The sequence below is a fragment of the Harmonia axyridis genome, chromosome 6, assembly GCF_914767665.1.
Source record: "Harmonia axyridis chromosome 6, icHarAxyr1.1, whole genome shotgun sequence".
Taxonomy (NCBI): Eukaryota; Metazoa; Arthropoda; class Insecta; order Coleoptera; family Coccinellidae; genus Harmonia; species Harmonia axyridis.
Window position 1 is genome coordinate 4,577,071 of NC_059506.1, and position 19,378 is coordinate 4,596,448.

The 19,378-nt window shown below is 35.3% G+C and overlaps 1 protein-coding gene and 3 non-coding genes across 4 annotated transcripts in view; 1 reads left to right on the forward strand and 3 right to left on the reverse strand.

Moving 5' to 3' along the window:
* LOC123683217 overlaps positions 1-19,378 on the forward strand; it is a 161,273-nt gene that overhangs the window by 48,073 nt on the left and 93,822 nt on the right. The gene's annotated exons all lie outside the window — the stretch shown is intronic.
* Positions 1,856-1,927, reverse strand: Trnae-uuc. The gene has a single exon. It is a non-coding gene; the product is annotated as a tRNA-Glu (tRNA).
* Trnae-uuc lies at positions 2,102-2,173 on the reverse strand. The gene has a single exon. It is a non-coding gene; the product is annotated as a tRNA-Glu (tRNA).
* On the reverse strand, positions 2,388-2,459 carry Trnae-uuc. Its single transcript has one exon. It is a non-coding gene; the product is annotated as a tRNA-Glu (tRNA).

Here is a 19,378-nt window from a genome sequence, read left to right on the forward strand (position 1 = left end):
TGGGTCTTATTCTCGGCTTCTTCAATTTGTTTTGAATTTTTTGTTCTAACAGAGTAAGTTATCACTTTCTTCAGCTTGGTTTTCAATATTTTACAGAGTTTTTCACTATTTTCATCTCTCTTTACATCAGCAATAATCTTCGCAGCTTGCAGTTTGTTTTTCAGATCTTTTATTTCTTAAGATGACTTGTATTTTTATGTTTATTCATTTTAATTTTTTTTTTCAGGAAAAGAGATATTGAAAATATGCATCAGTCTTCTGTGGAATATATTATATTGAGTCTCCGCGTCCTCGGCATACACAAGGGTCCAATCTTCATCACGCATTTTTTGTATGAAGAGGTGAGTTTTTTTGTCATTTATCGGTCTGACTGTCTTAAAAGTTTCTTTTTCAGGATTAAAGTGAGTGCACGAGATCTTCAGAATTTGGGCAAAGTGGTCTGACAGATGAGGTTCATATGTGAAAGCCGTGGAATCTTCAGCAGACACATTTGTAAACATATTATCTATACAACTTGTTGAACTTTTTGTTTCATGTGACGGATCAGAAAACATGTAATTCATATTAAACGATTTGAAGAGCTCGATTGTTTTACTTTTCTCTTTAGTTTGCGCTCGAAAATTCACGTTGTAGTCACCTGCGAACACAAGATGATCCCTAGGATACTTCTGTAGGCATATTTCAAGAGCCTGATTCATGATGCTTTCAAAAGTTTCAAAATCGCCTGATGGTGGTCGGTACACGGCCACGACCGTCAAGTTTCTTTTCGCTATTCTAATGGCCGTCATCTCTATTATTCTATCCACCGACAAATCCTTTATCTCACTCAACTCTTTGAATGGGATATTATTCCTCAAAATAATAGCTGCACCGCCATGTCTCGATGATCTCCGGCAATAAGCACTTGCCACGACATAGTTTTCTATGAAAATTCTATCAAGTATAACGGAGGGGAGCCAATGTTCTGTTATGCACCCAATATTCACGTTCTGGTCATTTAGGAAATGAGTAAAGTTGTCAATTTTATTACCTAAGGATTGTACATTAATGTTGGCAATAGTCAAAAATATTTTATCTGTTTTTGTCAAACATGAATCGACCTGTTCAAACTTTTTCATTGGTTCAGTTAATTTGCTATCAGTTTGTTTCTGTTGTAGCGGAAAAAATTATACCTTCTTACCACAACTCCCCTGGGCCAGATGTCATGTTGGGTCAAATTTTCCAAAATTTTAAAACTGAAACCTACTTTAAAAGATTTATTTTTACTATGGTTAGTTTCATGTTTCTTTATTTCTTCTATTAAAAAAGTTTCATTATTAAACTGACCTTCTAAAAATTTCATGTTTACATTGCCAACGTATAGCCAAGCAAGACGTTCAGCTCTTTTGAACTCTTCTCCATCATACCAGCTGCCTGTAATTATTTGACCACCTGTAGATTTTCTTTCGTTAGTTCTTCTTCTGCGCTTTTCATTGCTTCCCATATACGTGGCACCATCTATATCCACTTCCCCCAATTTTTCATCGATCTTATCGATATTGCTGGCTGTTACAGAAGTTTGCTTGACATCTGGATCGCATATGTTGACCGGTTGTGTTATCATTGGGTCTCTGATTTTATCCTTCTTCTTACTTGTTACAGATTTCACCTTATTCGTTACAGGTTTCTTCATATTAGCATGATTGTAGAAACTAGAATGAGAGAACGTGTAGAGTTGTTGCACATTTAAGGCAATTTTACCGAGAATCGAAATTGTTCTGTTTCAATAAATAAAAAAAATAAAACAATTCAATAATTCCAATCGTTCAGTGGCGCAAATTCGATAATGACGCTTTTGGAACTTGCAAAAAGTATCTTCCGATACCGGGAATCGAACCCGAGCCTCCTGGGTGAAAGCCAGGTATCCTAGCCACTAGACCATATCGGACTCTAGAAACTAGAATGAGAGAACGTGTAGAGTTGTTGCACATTTAAGGCAATTTTACCGAGAATCGAAATTGTTCTGTTTCAATGAATAAAAAAAAAGAAAACAATTCAATAATTCCAATCTTTCAGTGGCGCAAATTCGATAATGACGCTTTTGGAACTCGCAAAAAGTTTCTTCCGATACCGGGAATCGAACCCGAGCCTCCTGGGTGAAAGCCAGGTATCCTAGCCACTAGACCATATCGGAGTGCAGAATATAGAATGGAAGAACGTGTAGAGTTGTTTCACATTTTAAGGCAATTTTATCAAGTATCCAAATTATTCAGTTCCAATAAAAAAAGGAAACACCTCTATAATTCGACTTATTGAGTGGCTTTAATTCTATTAGTCATTTCTACAATTTGAATCATCAAGTGGCGACAAATTCTTGAATCCCGCAGTTGAAACTGACAAAAAGTTTCTTCCGATACCGGGAATCGAACCCGAGCCTCCTGGGTGAAAGCCAGGTATCCTAGCCACTAGACCATATCGGACTGTGGAAATTAGAAAGGGAGATCGTGTAGAGTTGTTCCACGTTTTAAGGCAATTTTATCGAGTATCTAAATGATTCAGTTTCAATGAAAAAAGGAAACTAATCTACAATACATTTCATTTTGTAGAGACAAATTGTTAATCGCGAATTCGATCGCACAACCATGAGTTGATGGAAATTCGTACATGGAAAAATAGAAAGGCACCAGGACTTATTATTATTATTATATATTGAGATAATTCACGAAGAATGAATTATTTGTATTACCTTACCTAATATAGCGGCTCTATGAACGAAGAGTAGGACTCACTTGCCCCACGATATGGGGCAAATGAGACATTTGAAGTTTTTATTTTAAGTCAGAAATTCTCACCTAATAATTATTATTTTGTCAATTTTGTGTGTTTTGTTTATTCAATGAATAGCTAAATTTGTTTCTTAATTAACAAATGTTGTTTTATTCGAATCTTTGAGGAAGTTATACCTTGTTTAACCTTAAGGTGTCTCAGTCATAAACAAAAAGAAGACCTGTGATGAGATTCGCCAGTGGCCTCAGGTCATTTTTACCGAAATTTATATCACGAAGAATGAATTATGTGTATTACCTTACCCAATATAGCGCATCTATGAACGAAGAGTAGGACTCGCACTTGCCCCACGATATGGGGCAAGTGAGGCATTTGAAGTTTTTATTTTAAGTCAGAAATTCTCACCTAAGAATTATTATTTTGTCAATTGTGTATGTTTTGTTTATTAAATAAATAGCTAAATTTGTTTCTCAATCAACAAATATTGTTTTATTCGAATCTTTGAGGAAGTGGAGATGGCCTGAATAGACCTGAGCAAGGCTTTCGACAGCGTTTGTCATAGAATTCTCCTCAACAAACTAGAATATTATGGAATAAGAGGAAAATGTTCGACTCCTACCTAGCAAAGAGGTCGCAGGTAGTGAGGTGGAATGGCACGGTTTCCAATTTGAAAGAGATAAATGTAGGAGTGCCGCAGGGATCGATTCTGGGTCCGATGCTTTTTATTGTCTTCACAAATGACCTACATGCCAACTTGAAAGCGGATGAACTCTGCAGCTATGCAGATGACACGACTTTCATGAATAGGTCGGGAAGTAAAAATACTATTGAAATAAAAACCTCAACATCGCTATTGAGTGCTCAGAGTTGATTCACTTCGAATGGTCTACTGATGAACAAAAATAAAACCTTTACTTAGCATTCCTTTCAAAAGAATAGCGAAAGCGCAGCAGGGAGCAAATTACATCGCTCTGAAACTATATAGTAAATTGCCTGAAAATCTGAAGAGTTTGAATGACCTGAAATTCAGTAAAGATGTAAAAGAACTACAACTGAGAAAGACTATTTATAAACTTGAAGAGTTTTAAATGTTTATTTTCTCTGTGACGTATTAATTATGTAATACTCACCTTTTAAGTCCATTGTCGATATTGGCTTTTGCCTTCATATTTGTATTTTATTCTTTTGACAAGTCGTGTATTATTTGACGATAACTACTTATCATGTAAAACGTTTGATGACGTTTGATGAGTAAACATGGCACCGCGTATCAATGGTAACATTGCTGAAACGACTTGTTATAAATGTAATAAAGAGGTAAAAAATTTTGTCACTTGCTCAAAATGCAGCAAATCTTACCACCCTAGCTGTATACTTAAAATTGGTGGACTTTATGTGAGACTGGAAGGACAAATTGTTTGTTGTGAAGACCTAACCTCAAAAAATGTCAATGCCAAGATAAAGATTTGGAAATACAAAAACTGAAAATACGCCTTGCTGATTTGAATGGAGTGTTATTCGAACAGTCAATGAGTGAAATGAAGACAACAGAAAATATTTCTGAGTGCTCTAACGAAGATATTCCTGTGATAGATCCTGTTAGTCCATCAGTTAGAGATGATCACAGAAAAGAGGTGAAGTATCTAAATCGCATAATTGAGGAAAAATCCAATATGATTTCGGAGCTGCATGACAAAATAGCTGTTTTGAAAAAGTACATAACTCTAATTGAAAATGTTAATGAAAACAAACGGATGGCGCCATCTCTAATCGTAAAGGAAAATAAACATTTCTCTGAAACAGAGCATGAACGTATTACAGAGAGCGAAAATATATCTACTAAGAAATCTAAATTACCGGCCATAAAATATAAAGAAATCAAACATACCAAGGAGAAAACTACAACAATGACAGAAACCTGCCCTGTTGAAAAAAATACTAAAATAGTTCATGAAGCTAATATGAAAGCACAAAGTGCAAATGAGAGAAAAGAAAGAAATAGGCAGATAAAGAAAAATACAGGAGTGACTGGAACGTGCGTGGACTCATCAGTTTTTTCTGCAGTGCCGAAACGAGTATGGCTTTACGTAGGGCATGTAGGCGTGAATGTGGAAGAATCCCATATTGAAAACCACCTCAAAGAAAAGTTCCCGAGTAAAAGTTTCGTTATAGAGAAACTCCCAAAGCGTGTTACCGCTAATACTGTGTCTTTCAAGACTGGTGCGGATCTGTCATTGCTGGACGATATTTATAGGCCCGAAAACTGGCCTCTAGGGGTGGTCATTAGGAGATTCAGGTTTTTTCGGGAAACAAATGGTGGAAGTTGCTGACAACGTTGTACTGAAGACAGAAAAGAAGAATATGCTTAAAACTGACGCGATATTGAACTTAAACATTCAGTGCCTTAGGAACAAATTAGATTTGTTGGATTTTGTACTATGTTCTGTGGACTACAAACTGATTTGCATAACTGAGCACTGGATGTCAGACGATGAATTGAAATTTCTGAATATAAAAAATTATAAGGTAGCGAGTGCTTACTCTCGAAAAAATGTCCAACATGGTGGCACTCTTATACTGACTAGAGATGATGCTGAGACAACCCAAATATCTGAAATAAACCAAATGACGATAGAAGAGCATGTTGAAATGTGTTCAGTGTTGGAGAGATCCACGAATACCTACTACATTTGCGTGTATAGACCTCCAAGGGGCGATTTCGATTTATTTCTGCAAAAATTAGATGAAGCTCTCAGTTACATTTCAGGCCTGTCTCATCGAAATATTATTATAGCGGGAGATTTTAATGTGCGATTCTGTGAGGAAACAGGCGATAAAATAAAAATTCAAGAAATACTACTGTCATATGGTCTGCATATAATATTTAGCGAGCCATCCCGTGTAACGCTTACATCTGCGAATTGCATAGACAACATATTTACTAATATGGACAGTGCGAGTTATGTAGCGCAAACAATTGACTACCACATTTCGGACCATAAGGGACAGAAGTTGGAGATTCCCACGGAAAATCCTCCTGAAAAAAGAGAATATAAGACAATCCGCATTATGAATACAGATAATACTCACCTGTTTCGAGAAGGATTGAAAGATGTTGATTGGAGTTTTATGAATGGGAACTGTATTCGTAGGCAGTGTAAGAGTTTTCACGACACTGTTTTGGATTTATTCCACCGGTGTTTTCCTGAAAAAAAAATTATAAAGAAGAAGAATGATCGCAGCAAAAAAATTTGGGAAAATAATGAAATTATTGATCTGAAAAATAAGGTAGATGCTTCCCACACGATATTTCAGGTCAGAAGGGATGAAGATTCGTTTAAGCTCTACAAGGAGATGAAATTAAAGCTGAAGCAACTAGTAACGGATACCATCAAGAACAGGGATATGGAATTCCTAAACCAGTCAGAAAACAAGAGTCGGGATATATGGAAAGTCATAAATAATAGAATAAAAAACACTACCAGGTTACCAAACACCATTGGCCTGTCTGAGGAAAAATTTAACTGCTACTTTGCCACTATTGCAGAGAGACTAAATACACAGAAAACCGATCCAGGAAGTTGTGACACCCTTTTGAAGAACAAAAAGGTGAATAGTATGAAATCCTGTTTTCTGTTGCCAACAACGAAAAATGAAGTTATGAGAACGGTTTCGGAGTTTAAGAACAAACCCTCAAAAGATATTTATGGCTTTTCGGTGAGATTACTCAAGGAGACGATTGACTGTCTGGTGGACCCACTCACACATCTGATGAATGCTTGTCTTGAGCAAGGATATTTCCCGGATGAATGGAAACTGGCAAGGGTATTACCTGTGCATAAGAAGGGAGAAAAAAATCTATATGAAAATTATAGGCCCATATCTATACTGCCAGCCATTTCTAAGGTTCTCGAGTCCCTAATCAAGACAAGATTGCTCTCGTTCTTGGAGGGGAGCATGTTGCTTTCAGGTCAGCAACATGGCTTTAGGAAGGGAAGATCTACGATAACGGCCATGATCCAGATGACAGAGTTCATTATGGACGCACTAGACAGCACAGATGAAGTGATGTTAACCTGCATGGATTTGAGTAAGGCATTCGATTGCGTGGAACACCAAAAACTCTTATCCAAGTTGGAGTATGTTGGGGTCCGAGGGCCAGCTCTTGGTCTGATAAAATCCTACTTGCACGATCGTTACCAAATAGTAGACCTTGATGGAAAAACATCTTCAAAATGCAGAGTCACCCAAGGAGTTCCCCAGGGATCGGTGCTTGGACCAATTTTATTTGCCCTTTACATCGATGACTTGGTGCATAATGTTGTGGTGGATGACGTAGTGCTCTTTGCGGATGATGTCTCCTTTCTAAATAGAGATAAAGTGGAAGGTTTACTTCAGGCAAAATCTAAAAAGTCCATAGATGATGCTGTTGGGTGGTTCATAAACAACAGTATGAGTGTGAATGCTGATAAAACGAAGGAGCTCGTAATTACAACCAAACGATGGAACAAAGATAGTATATCCCTTCTTGGATTATCAATCAGCGGAAACCTAGGTTGGGATCAGCATGTGAATGAATTGTCTGGTAAACTTTCGACAGCACTCTTCGCAATTAGAAATATAAAGAACTTTCTCACAGAAAAAGAAGCCCTGATTGTGTACCATGCTCAATTCCACGGACGGATGACCTATGGCATCATTCTTTGGGGGGCGTCCTCGGAAGCGGGAAGGATATTCCTGAAACAGAAAAAGGCTATCAGAATAGTAGCAGGGGAAGGTCGGATGACAAGCTGTAGACCACTTTTTAAAAAATATGGTATACTTACTGTTCCGTGCTGTTACATCATGGAGTGCCTCTTATATGTGCATGGGAGCGGTAACAGGTTCCAGAAACACTTGAGCGTTCACGGTCACAACACGCGTTTCAAGGACAAATATGTACCTTCTTTACATAGACTGGAGAAAACGAGAAACATGCACATATATAACAGCCTAAAACTCTATAACAAACTACCGGATAGCCTGACATCACTACATTTTAATGCCTTCAAGAAAAAAATAAAGAGCTTGCTTAAAGAAAATGTATTCTACTCGATGGATGAGTTTCTGTCCCATAAATTCTAGTCATTCCTATGAAAAATTGTGTATATTGCCGTTGATTATATCGTACTGTGAAATTTGTAACGTGTGAACATGTATTTATATTTATTATATACATTTATTTTGACAGCATCTGTAAATACTTGAGATGAATATATATCTATCTATCTATCTATCTAAAACATTCACTTATTCATGACAGTAATTAATTATTTTTACACACTGTTCATGTATAAAGAAATAAAATAAAAAATATAGTTATACCTTGTTAAACCTTAAGGTGACTCAGTTGCCCCATACACTTAATAAATTAAAGTCCTCAAACAGAAAGAAGACCTGTGATGAGATCCGCCAGTGGCCTCTGGTCACTGGAAATTCATATCCGCTCCAAACTTCCATGAACGATAAATGGCGTCACCGAAAAAACTAATACGACCGACATGGACCGAATCAATAACACCATCAATCATAATAATGTTTTATCAGGGTGCAAGGTTCTGAAACGAAAGAAATGGTAGCGTTCTACACGTAGGCGAACATTTATTCATTTATTCATTTAGGGAACATTTCAACGTCCCTATAATGCCAACTCACGTCGTTAGGCGGTCACGCACGCGACAAAAACGTGAGCTTTCAAGACGTTACACGAAATTTAGAATTGTACAAAAAAAAAAACACGTTGGCCTTCGACAGAATACAATCGATATTCGACTGATATTGTTCTTCCGTTGGATCACCGAATTTTTGTATTGCTCTATCTCAAAAGAATATACGGGGTGAGGCTTATAACTTGAGACAGTAAATTACCCCTAAAACTATGTAATTTCGACAAAAAATTTAACTAAAAGTCACTAAACTTCACTTCAAAGTCATTTCAAGGTCAACTTGATTTTTTAAAGGAAAGGTATATTTTTTATTGCATATTCTTATTCTTCATAAAAAAGTATCAACTTTCGTTTGAAACTTGTTCTCATCTGATATCAGAATATCGAATAAAATTTTGTTGAAACTGTTGCAGGAATATTGATGCAGAAACTTTGAAAAGATGTAATGAAAGAATTGATAAATGTACCGAAGTCCAACAGTTACTGAAATGATAGTGAATCAAAAAAAAAAAATGATCATTATTGATATTACATATTTTCAAGTGTTTCCCAACTGTATAAAATTAAGTTTTTTAAAAATCTATAAAAAATGTTTCAGACAAAATTTTCTACTTTTTCATTAGGAATAAGAATCTGCACTAAATAATATAATTTTCCATTCCAAGAAATCAAGTTGTCCTTGAAGTCAAACTCAAAGTTAAAAAGAAAATGTTTATTTTCTGTTCCACTTTTTAACTGAAACTGATTTTTAGATAATTTACTTTCTCAGTTTGAATGCTGCATCCAAATATTAAATAGAGGTATTTGAATTCTCCGAATAAAATTTTTTTCGTTTGAGATGTTTAAATTACCGAATACCAAATATATTTGAATTATTTGCTTCAATTAATTTTTTTTTTTGTAATAAAAGTTGAATGAGTCTTCTTGAACAAAGTCATCCAATATGATTATCAAAAATTGAGAACATTGTAGAAACCATTTCTTTCACAATATGATATATCTTTATGATATATACGATTTTCGTTTTGAAATACAATTCCAAAAAAAAACAAGATATTAATGACAAACAAACAAAAATTCAAAATATTCAAATCTGTACAAATTGAGAAAACGGTTAACAAATTGAATAATTGAATTAACACTCACGTTTCGGAATTTGTGTATTTTTTAATACAATTTTTCCTCATCAGATTCTTATAGTTCAAAAACCTTGAGTTTACCAACTTACAACCTGTATATCTACTTCACAAAAATTGCAATTGAGGAATCGTTAGCACACTGAAAGGAACTGTTTCTCTGATACTTACAGATTCACAGCTCTTTGTTCGTTATGGAAATTTGTCTGTGAAATCTAAATTGGAAAAGTTTTCAAAGTTTGTACCTATCCTAACATCATAAAGATCATCACCGACAATTGAAGACACGTTATTGACTAGCCTGGAGGTATTCGTCTGATTTGTGTAGAGAATAGAGGCACAAATATAAACAAACTACGGTTTTGATTTGTTTTAACAAAAGTATGCTCCCACAACTGCACTTCCTCTACCCAACTATCAAGGTGTGGATTTAAGTCCCATGGATTTCCCCATGCAGAACGTCACATAAAACATGTCAACTAACGTATGGAATAACGCACATGTAGCTAAACGTCGATCTCAAAAAATTGTCCCACAATGAGTTGAATCAGCAAGATCATTTAGAGGAGGTTACTGACAATCGCCAGTATTGACCCGCACACGGGCGTAGCCAGTTTCAGTTAAGACAAAGGCGTAAATAAAAATTTATAATAAATGAGAATAAAAGAAGAAAAAGATTAATAAATTTTGACATCTTAAACATTTCGGGGAGGAGGGTTCAATGTCTGTTGTCATACGGCATTGTTTTTTGGGGCCCTAGTTCACAAGCTAATTGTTATTCAGAAGCAAGCTATTAGAACAATGTTAAATATGAATTTCAGGTCATCTTGTAGAGGTTGGTTCAAATCTAGTAACATCTTAACTCTACCAGGTTTTTGTATTTACAGGATTTCACTTTTCTTTCGTAAAGATCTAATAATAATAACTCAACTAGGAGAACTCATGAATATTTTTTCCAATCCATAAATTTTCGAACACTGAGCAGAGCACGTGATACATGCGGAAAAAACTGTATAATCTTCTCTCAGCAAGTATAAGAAAGATATTTGTATATAATGTACACCGAAAGGCAGTTTTTTCATTTGTATTAAATTGTGAACTTCTTTCAATGAATTCATAGAATTCTTTGAAACACAATAGATAACTGTTGAAGTTCAGGTTGATTCTCAATTCATGATTTTTGTTGAATTGTTTTCATTTCATTATCGTACCTGTATTATGATAATGATTCTGGAAATGAATTAATTCTTCACACTAACTACAGTGGAACATTGGATAAAGATGGAAAATAGTGAACTCAAGTTTGATTGGATTAAAGGAGACCCATTGCCAACAATCCATTGACGTTCCTGGAAGCTTTGAACCAGATGAATCCAGCATTGAATCCAGAAAATTTTCTTCAGTAGAGAATTTCAACATCTATAGGGGTAGTTAACAATTCGTTTTGATTTTGAGAGAATATTTTTTTTTACGGAGGGGTATCAGTCATGCTCCGGGTGGTATTATCCCTCTGTATTCAACACTGTATGAATTCTAAGATGAAGATCAATAAGAAATACTAAACTTAGACGACATAATGAACGAGGATGAAGAACAGTTGATCACAATAAAATTACTATAAAATCATATGCTGTTAATTGAGTAATTAATGTATCGGGTGTCCCAAATTCGTTGTCTAATGAGGGGATCTCAGAATCCCTCTGAAAAAAATGAATGGCACATTTTCGTTCTTGATTTTTGAGATAATTAATTTGGTGAAAATCGCAAAATCATAAATTTTACTGTTCTCAAGCTATAAGAGAAAATTGGAAAATGGCGTGAAATGAAAAGTTCCCATAATTTCTTTGTTATTGGAGTTACTACCATGAAATAAAAATATCCTATAAGTATTTGTTTTAGTGAAATTCATCGGTGTTATCATTTATCATCTAAACGAAATAAAATCGCTTAATTTTCCCTTTTCAAAAATATATAATCTTATAAATAAATTTCTTATCAAACTATAAAAATCTACAAAAGTTTCAGTTTCACACGGAAAATCAACCAACTGCCCATCTATATAATCTGTCAACTTCAGATAATTAATATATTCGGTGGCCACCAAGATTTTCGGATTTAACACTGATAGATTTTGTGTTAAAAAAACCTGGTGGTACAAAAAGGACGTTGAAAAATAAAAAAGTCGTTGACAATGAAGAATGCGACACTGAACCGTTTCAAATCGACGATGACTGCCCCTACATTTATTGCAATGACGTTTTTTTTCGTTCCATACCTGGTGAGCAGTGGCTGCGTTGCATGCAGTGTTTTCACTGGGCTTATACATCGTATGCTACTGTCTCGAGAACCAAAAACTCTATATTTTCGAACTTTGCATTTAAATATTATGCATGTCATTATGTCCATTACTAGTGTGTCATTTTGTCCAGTATACTGACAAAATGGACTCTGTCAGATGTCAAAATAATTTCTTATACCTTTTATTTTTGTAGTTTAATTCAATTTTCAGTTGATAATATTAAAAACAATCAACCAAAGTAAGTATTTAGTACTAAAATGGTAGTATTATTGCAATAACTGAAAATATATGATTGAAAAACAAAACAGTATGTCTAGGCCGGCGTTAGGGGTGAAACAGTGAAGCGACTGTTTCAGGCTCCTCTATTCTAGGGTCGGCAATTAAGCCAAGTTTGTGGCTTCCTTTTCATATCTCTAAAAAAATTGAGTCTTAATTATTAAAAACAAAATGAGGTTGATCCGCTCCGCTGAGCTTAGCAACATTCCTTTCAATAAAAATCTCCAAACCGTCTTAACTAAGCCGCCTGTTCAATAAATAACACATGGCAACCCAACCACTGTGCTTATTACCCTAATTGAAAGAGGGATGAAATGTATTTCACAAAAACGAAAAACAACACTATCTTCGCTTCAGAATTATGTGGAAGTTGTTTACACATTCAACATATGAAAAATTCCTACGATTTTGTATTCGAAACTAGTTACTGTTAAATGCCAAATGTTTTCAGCGGAACACATATTTTTAATCCCATTTAGTTTTCGAAGCTTTGCAGCCCTACCGCCCTTTGTATATTGTATTATGATAGGTAATCTTTCATCGATCGTACGCTGTGTATTGTGAAAGTGAATATCAGATATATTACTTACGCATTAATCATCGACGTCGTAGAAATCCAGGAATAAATCAAGATACCTACAGTGTAAGTAGCTATTTTATTCAATTGAAAAACCTTAAAAAACCCCGGCATAATATTATAGATTGAAGTATTTCAAGGTTCTTCATTCACTAGAATATATATATTTTTTTGAGCACGATAACTAGATTCTTCATCGGAAATAGAAAGTTCTGTATTTTCATTGGACCAGGTGATGTTTTTTGGTAGGAGAGGGGGTGGTTATGAAGGTGGTCATGTTGTTATTGTTACTTTTTCAGCAGGAGCGCCAAAAAATTCTTTGCTTCAGGCGCCAAAATTGCTCTCGCCATCCCTGAGTATGTCATTTTGTCCGCATTTCCTCTACCTATAATTTTCAACGGGATACCATCGATGACAGGTATGAACATACATCAAAACAAGAAACGAATTTATAAAAGCCTTTTTTTTCCTAGAAATCAGCGGGAATAGTATTCCACCCCAACACATACATGCTGTGATTGGTTCCAAAGGCCGGCTTTGATCGTGTTTCACGTTGATTATCTGCCATATCGCTCATATAGGACTGACCGGACAGAACCTTGTCCTCTCTAATGTTAGCCACCCGTTCGTAGTTTCCTTAATTATACAGGACGAGATGTGACGGCTAGATGGCCTGATTTGTAGAGAGAGGACGTGTTCGGATTCTATGGCGATGTCCCTGTCTAATGTTAATGAGATCCGAAGTGTGTGTCTTCAGGAGTATCGCGGTACATGCAGGGTTACACCGTGAATTACGCGAAATGGGATGCTGCACGGTGTGAATTTTGATGATGGAGCACGATATGGGGCATATTGGGGATGAGGGATATTGCATGAATATAATCGATACACTTGTGGGTGTTGATATAATAGTTGTTGAAGTAAATATGTTGTTGTATTTGTTTCTACATCTTTTCAAATTGGTGCTAATCATAATCAAGTTGACATTAGTCAAAATCAAATTGACAGCTTCAATTTCAAATTGTGATCAATCAAAAGCCAACTGATGATAAACAAAAGCACTTTGACACTAGTCGACTTCAAATCGATAACAAACAAAATCAATCACTTATTTCAAGTTGACATGAAACCAATCAATTCATTTATCATTAGCAAGTAAATAATTCTAAGAAAAAAGGTGAACATATTATTTGAACAAGATAATATATAACGGGTGCCCCAAGTAATCGTATAGAGACAATATCTAGCTCATTTGACAAGAGATTAAAAAAATAAAAAAATTGCTTTGTATGATTGTGTGTCATTCTATTTGGAAAACAATGATAGCACATGATATTTTTTCATTGATAACAACAAAAACATTAACATTTTGTGAAGTATGAATCGCAACCAAAATACCTACTATGCAATTCAAGAAACGAATAAATATTTAAAGCCAGTGTTCAAAATTATATATTATTTCTCGGATTTGTGAAACAAAAAATACATCAACTTTTCATATGTGAAGTTTGTACTAACATGGGTGTCATTACATTGTTATAAGGATAAATAAATAACGTGAAAGAAGACACTTGCTTTATATGAAACTCTCTAATAAACTTACATCTGGTCCTGATGGAATACCAAGTTTTATTGTAAAGGATTGTATTTGTGCGCTGTCGCATCCATTAGAACATATATTCAATCTCATCTTGAGCGAGGCCACCTTTCCTAAAACATGGAAGCTGGCCAAGATTGTACCAGTCTTGAAGAAAGGGGACCCTTCGGTTGTTTGTAACTACAGACCAATTTCTATTCTGTCCAACCTCTCCAAATTATTTGAAATTATTGTCTACAATAATATTTATCCAGCCATAAGGAGTCATATTAAGATTGAGCAGCATGGGTTCATGGCGAGGAGATCTTGCGCAAGCAATTTGACGGTATTTTCCCAGTATATTTGCGAAGTGCTCGATTCCGGTGGACAGGTGGATACGGTATACACAGACTTTCAGAAGGCTTTTGACAAGGTTGCACATGATCATCTTATAACGAAATTATACAATAAGTTTAGCTTTTCCGAGAGCCTTGTCAAACTGTTTCGTTCGTACCTGGTTGATCGACGTCAATTCGTCCAGCTGGAGGGTGTACGGTCATCTGAGTTTATACCCACTTCTGGAATACCTCAGGGCTCCAATCTTGGGCCCCTCCTATTCATTTTGTTTGTGAATGATCTGATGGATGATCTTGAATTGCCGCATCTGATGTTCGCGGACGATTTAAAATTATATTATAAAATTCAGTCACTGGAAGACTGTGTTCAACTTCAGCTCGAACTGGATAGTGTTGCTAAGTGGTGTGGGGATAATCTTTTGAGTTTGAATGTTTCAAAGTGTAGTGTTGTTACCTACACAAGGAAAAAAGATATGCTGAGATATGAATATTTCGTCGGGGATCAAGTTCTATCTCGAGTTGATGGTGTGAAAGACCTTGGTGTGGTTTTTGATCGGAAGTTTACTTTCATTCCACATATCTCTCAACTCATTTCATCTGCTTCGAGAACATATGGATTCATTGCTCGTAATGGAAAATATTTCAGCAATACTTCAACATTTTTGAGTCTCTTTCATTCACTCATCCGAAGCAAGTTGGAGTATGGCGGCATTGTTTGGCATCCTGTTTATTTTTGCCATCAATACCACCTTGAGGCCGTTCAGAGAAGGTTTTTGAAATTCTTAGTTTGGAGGGAGGATAGGGTTTATCCACCAAGAGGATTCGACCATGGTGCATTGTTACGTCGATTCAATGTGGTTTCGCTGCGGGATAGGAGAGGAATTTTGTGTCTCAGATTCCTATACAAACTACTGCACAACAGTATAGATTGCCCACCTCTTCTGGCTGCTTTGGGATTCCGCGTTCCAAGACCTGCGTCCCGTGCGGTGGAGTTATTCCACTTGGATACACCCAGGACAAATTCTTTGATACAGTCCCCCATTTGGTTCATGGAGTCTACTTTCAACTCAGTTGCGAGAGAGTGTGACATTCACTTTGATTCGTTGGCATGTATTGTCGATAAATATGTAACGGGGTTAGATTGAATGTATATGATTGTATTTTTTTTATATTTTTGGTATGCGGTTATCTTCTTGCGCTTGAGATATTGTATTGGTTATCAGTGTTGATTTTTGATGTGTCATGTATTGAAGCTAATTTAGATTATTGTGAATCGATATTGACGGTTCATTTCTGTATTTTTTTTTGTTTTTTTTCATCTCATTTTGCACTGTAGCTTGGTTTTTTTATTACTTGGTTAATTATTTTCTGTAATTGGGTGTTTACCTGTTGAAAATAAAGATCTTATTATTATTATTATATGTATGTACATACTTCGTTTTTTGAATTGCATAGTAAGTACCTATTTTGGATGCAATTAATACTTCACAAAATGTTAATGTTTTTGTTGTTATTAATGAAAAAATTCCAAGTATGTGCTATCGTTGTATTTCCAATAGAATGACACGCAGTTTCCACTGACAATATACGGGGGTGCCATTTGAAAATAAAAAGTTAGGGATAGCCACCACAGGGCTGTCAAATGTAAGAACCTTTTTTATACATCATGGAGAAGGTACTTCGATGTTATTCAAAGCAATTTTTATATTTTTTTATTATCTTGTCCAATGAGCAAGATATTGCCTGTATGCGATAACTTGGGATACCCGGTATAAAGTAGAATGTTGCTGGGCTGGTTGAGTAGTTACCTCAATGAAAAAACTATGTATGTTGAAATAGGAAAAAGTTGATCCGAAAAGCACGATATTGGCCTTGGAATTCATCAGGGTTTCGTGCTAGGACCCCTTCTATTTTTATTTTTTATGAATGATTTGCCTGTAAAGTTAGCTTTTTTCTTAATAACGGTTTTTGCCGGTGATGCGTCTGTGGTAGTTTCTGGCAGGAGTCCTGAGGAGCTGCGGAGTGCCTGTGAATTTATTATGAGAGGATTTGTGAATTGGTGCCGTTCAAAAAATGTTATGGTGAACGTTGATAAAACTGTATCAGTTTACTTCTCTATAAAAATATCATGACTCGCCCTCTAAAAATACCCTTTATAACAATATGAGAAATGTGGAAGTGTAATAAAGAAATGTATTTCAACAGCATACATTTATGCACGAAATTTCAATCTGTAGGCCTTTACCGTTTAGAAGTTATGCAGAGAATTTTTTTAATTTTATCAACTTTGGAAGGATATATCTCCCTCAATATGCATTTTGGGCCATAAGTTTTTTCATCCAACTATACTTATTTTTCAATGTACTCTCATCCCCAGAAGGTCTTAGGTGAAATATTTCTAGTGCTAGCAAAATCTGAAAGAAATTTACATAACTATTTCTGATGATAATGTATTCCAAACTAAAGGCACTAATTTAATTATTTTTTATAGAGAAGTAAACGCATACAATTTTATCAACGTTCAAGAAAGAAAGACCGTAGCAAAAAAACCGAGAAAAAATGTAAACAAACTTCTATACAGTGCAATCGTCGTAAATCGGGCGGCACCACCCGCCAAATGTCAACGTCATGGCCAACATTCAACATCGGTACGAAAAAGAAACGTTGAATGTAAACAAACAAGAAATCTAAAAATCAAAGGATGAAGAAAGTGATTACAGAAAAGTATCATATAAGAAGTCGAGACCAAGAAAAAATCTAGAAACAGCAGAAGTAAGTGATGAAGACAACAGAAATGGCTTCGCAGATGGAGAAAGGAAAGTATGGCTTTATGTATATAGGGTCAAAAGGGCGGCCACAGAAGATCAAATAATGAAGTACCTTATAAAGAAATCAGGACTCGATATTAATAATACTCAAGTGGAAGAAATCCCGAGCAGCCCAAACCATTTGAAGAGATTTCTAGTAACAGCTCCACTTGACAAAAAGGACCTCATGTATCAACCGGATTTCTGGCCCCAAAGCGTGGGTAAAATTTTTAAATGATCAACGAGGAAATTTTCAAGCAGATCTACAAGAGACCAAATAATGTCAAAGAATAAAAAAAATGTCTTTAGCTACTTACGAGGATAGAACCATACAAAATAGATGATTATAATATTAACATTAGATTGGAACTTCTGACGTTTTTTTGTTTAAATGTGTGTAGCTTTTCTTTCAAAATGAAGATTACCTATTATTATTATTATTAGATATTCTGAAATACAAATTACTGTTTTTGAATATGAAGTTCTTCTTCTGAAATATAAATAACTGTTTCTGAACAACAACTTCCTATTCTGAATTACAATTCCCATCTCCTGAGATTCAATTTGCTTTTCTCAATTACTTTTTACGCTTTCTGAATTACAATTGGAAAAGGTGTAGAGCCAGAAGGCGGTTTGAATTTTCCAGATTTATACTTTTCTCTTATTTTCTCAAATAGTACCTATTTCAAACGATTAATTCGCTATACTCATCGTGAATTTAGAGAATAATCGGAAATAACACACTAAAACTTGGCTTTGTCGATGAGCGAGATCATCAGAAAGCCCTTCATAGGTACGTTTTTTGTACGAAATGTTTGTGAAATTCGGGGTAAATTATATGAGCCGTCTTTAATTGCGAACACTTTAATGAACCCGACGAAATTCGCTGAATTATTCACCGGAATGGAAATTTCTCTCGCCTACCCGTTAACGAGGATTCCTCCCAGTATCTTAATGATTTACACCGCGGATTGTGCCCCAGACAAAGAGATAAAAACTCCACCTTCTTTAAGGTCTTTAAAAACGGGGACCTTAAACGCTTTCTCCCCAAGATATGGGATTCATTTCATTTCCTCTTGTTCTTCGGACTGAATATAAATATGAGAATTTTTTTTTTTATGAGATTTATGGATCAGCTACTACGAAAAAATATAATACACTCGAGAATTTAGAGGGTAACTATTTCTAGCAGTTCCACCCTGAAAGTGATCAAATTATTCATTGATGAATCTGCAAATCTTTGCATCAATTGTGGTCTAATCAGTGGCCTACATAGACATAAGCCTTGAAGGGGGATAAAGAGCAATAAACGAAAAATAATATTGGTTATTCGTTTCCAATGTTCCTTGAATCTACCGACGCTTCTAGAGATTAATTTTCACCTCTTGAATTGTCAGCTGTTGCTTTCTCATATAAATATCTCATATAAATATTTTGATTAATTTTGAGATCATGCAACACACATTGAATGTTAAACACGGGCTCTAATAAAGAATATAATAGAAAATTTTCATATCATTCACCTTAAAATAATCAACAGAATTTATTAAACCTTACTGACCTTTCTTCGTGAGTGAAAATGTTGAGGCAGTAAGTAATGGAATCCAAAGTGCCGACAGAGAGATTCTTTGCGACAAAGGAATAATTAGATATAATATGATATCATTTAATTTTATATAATAAGATATTATTCATTCTTTCCAAGATGACAAGGTAGCAGAGTTGAAATTCGAAAAGAGCACATCTAAAAATCAACAATTTTCAGAACTTCCGGAAAACTTTCCAGATAGCTCCCTTTGCTTGCACTAAATATATACAGGATGATTTTAACGTTAATGGGATTTTTATGATAACAGTGGTGATGATGACGGCTCACATTT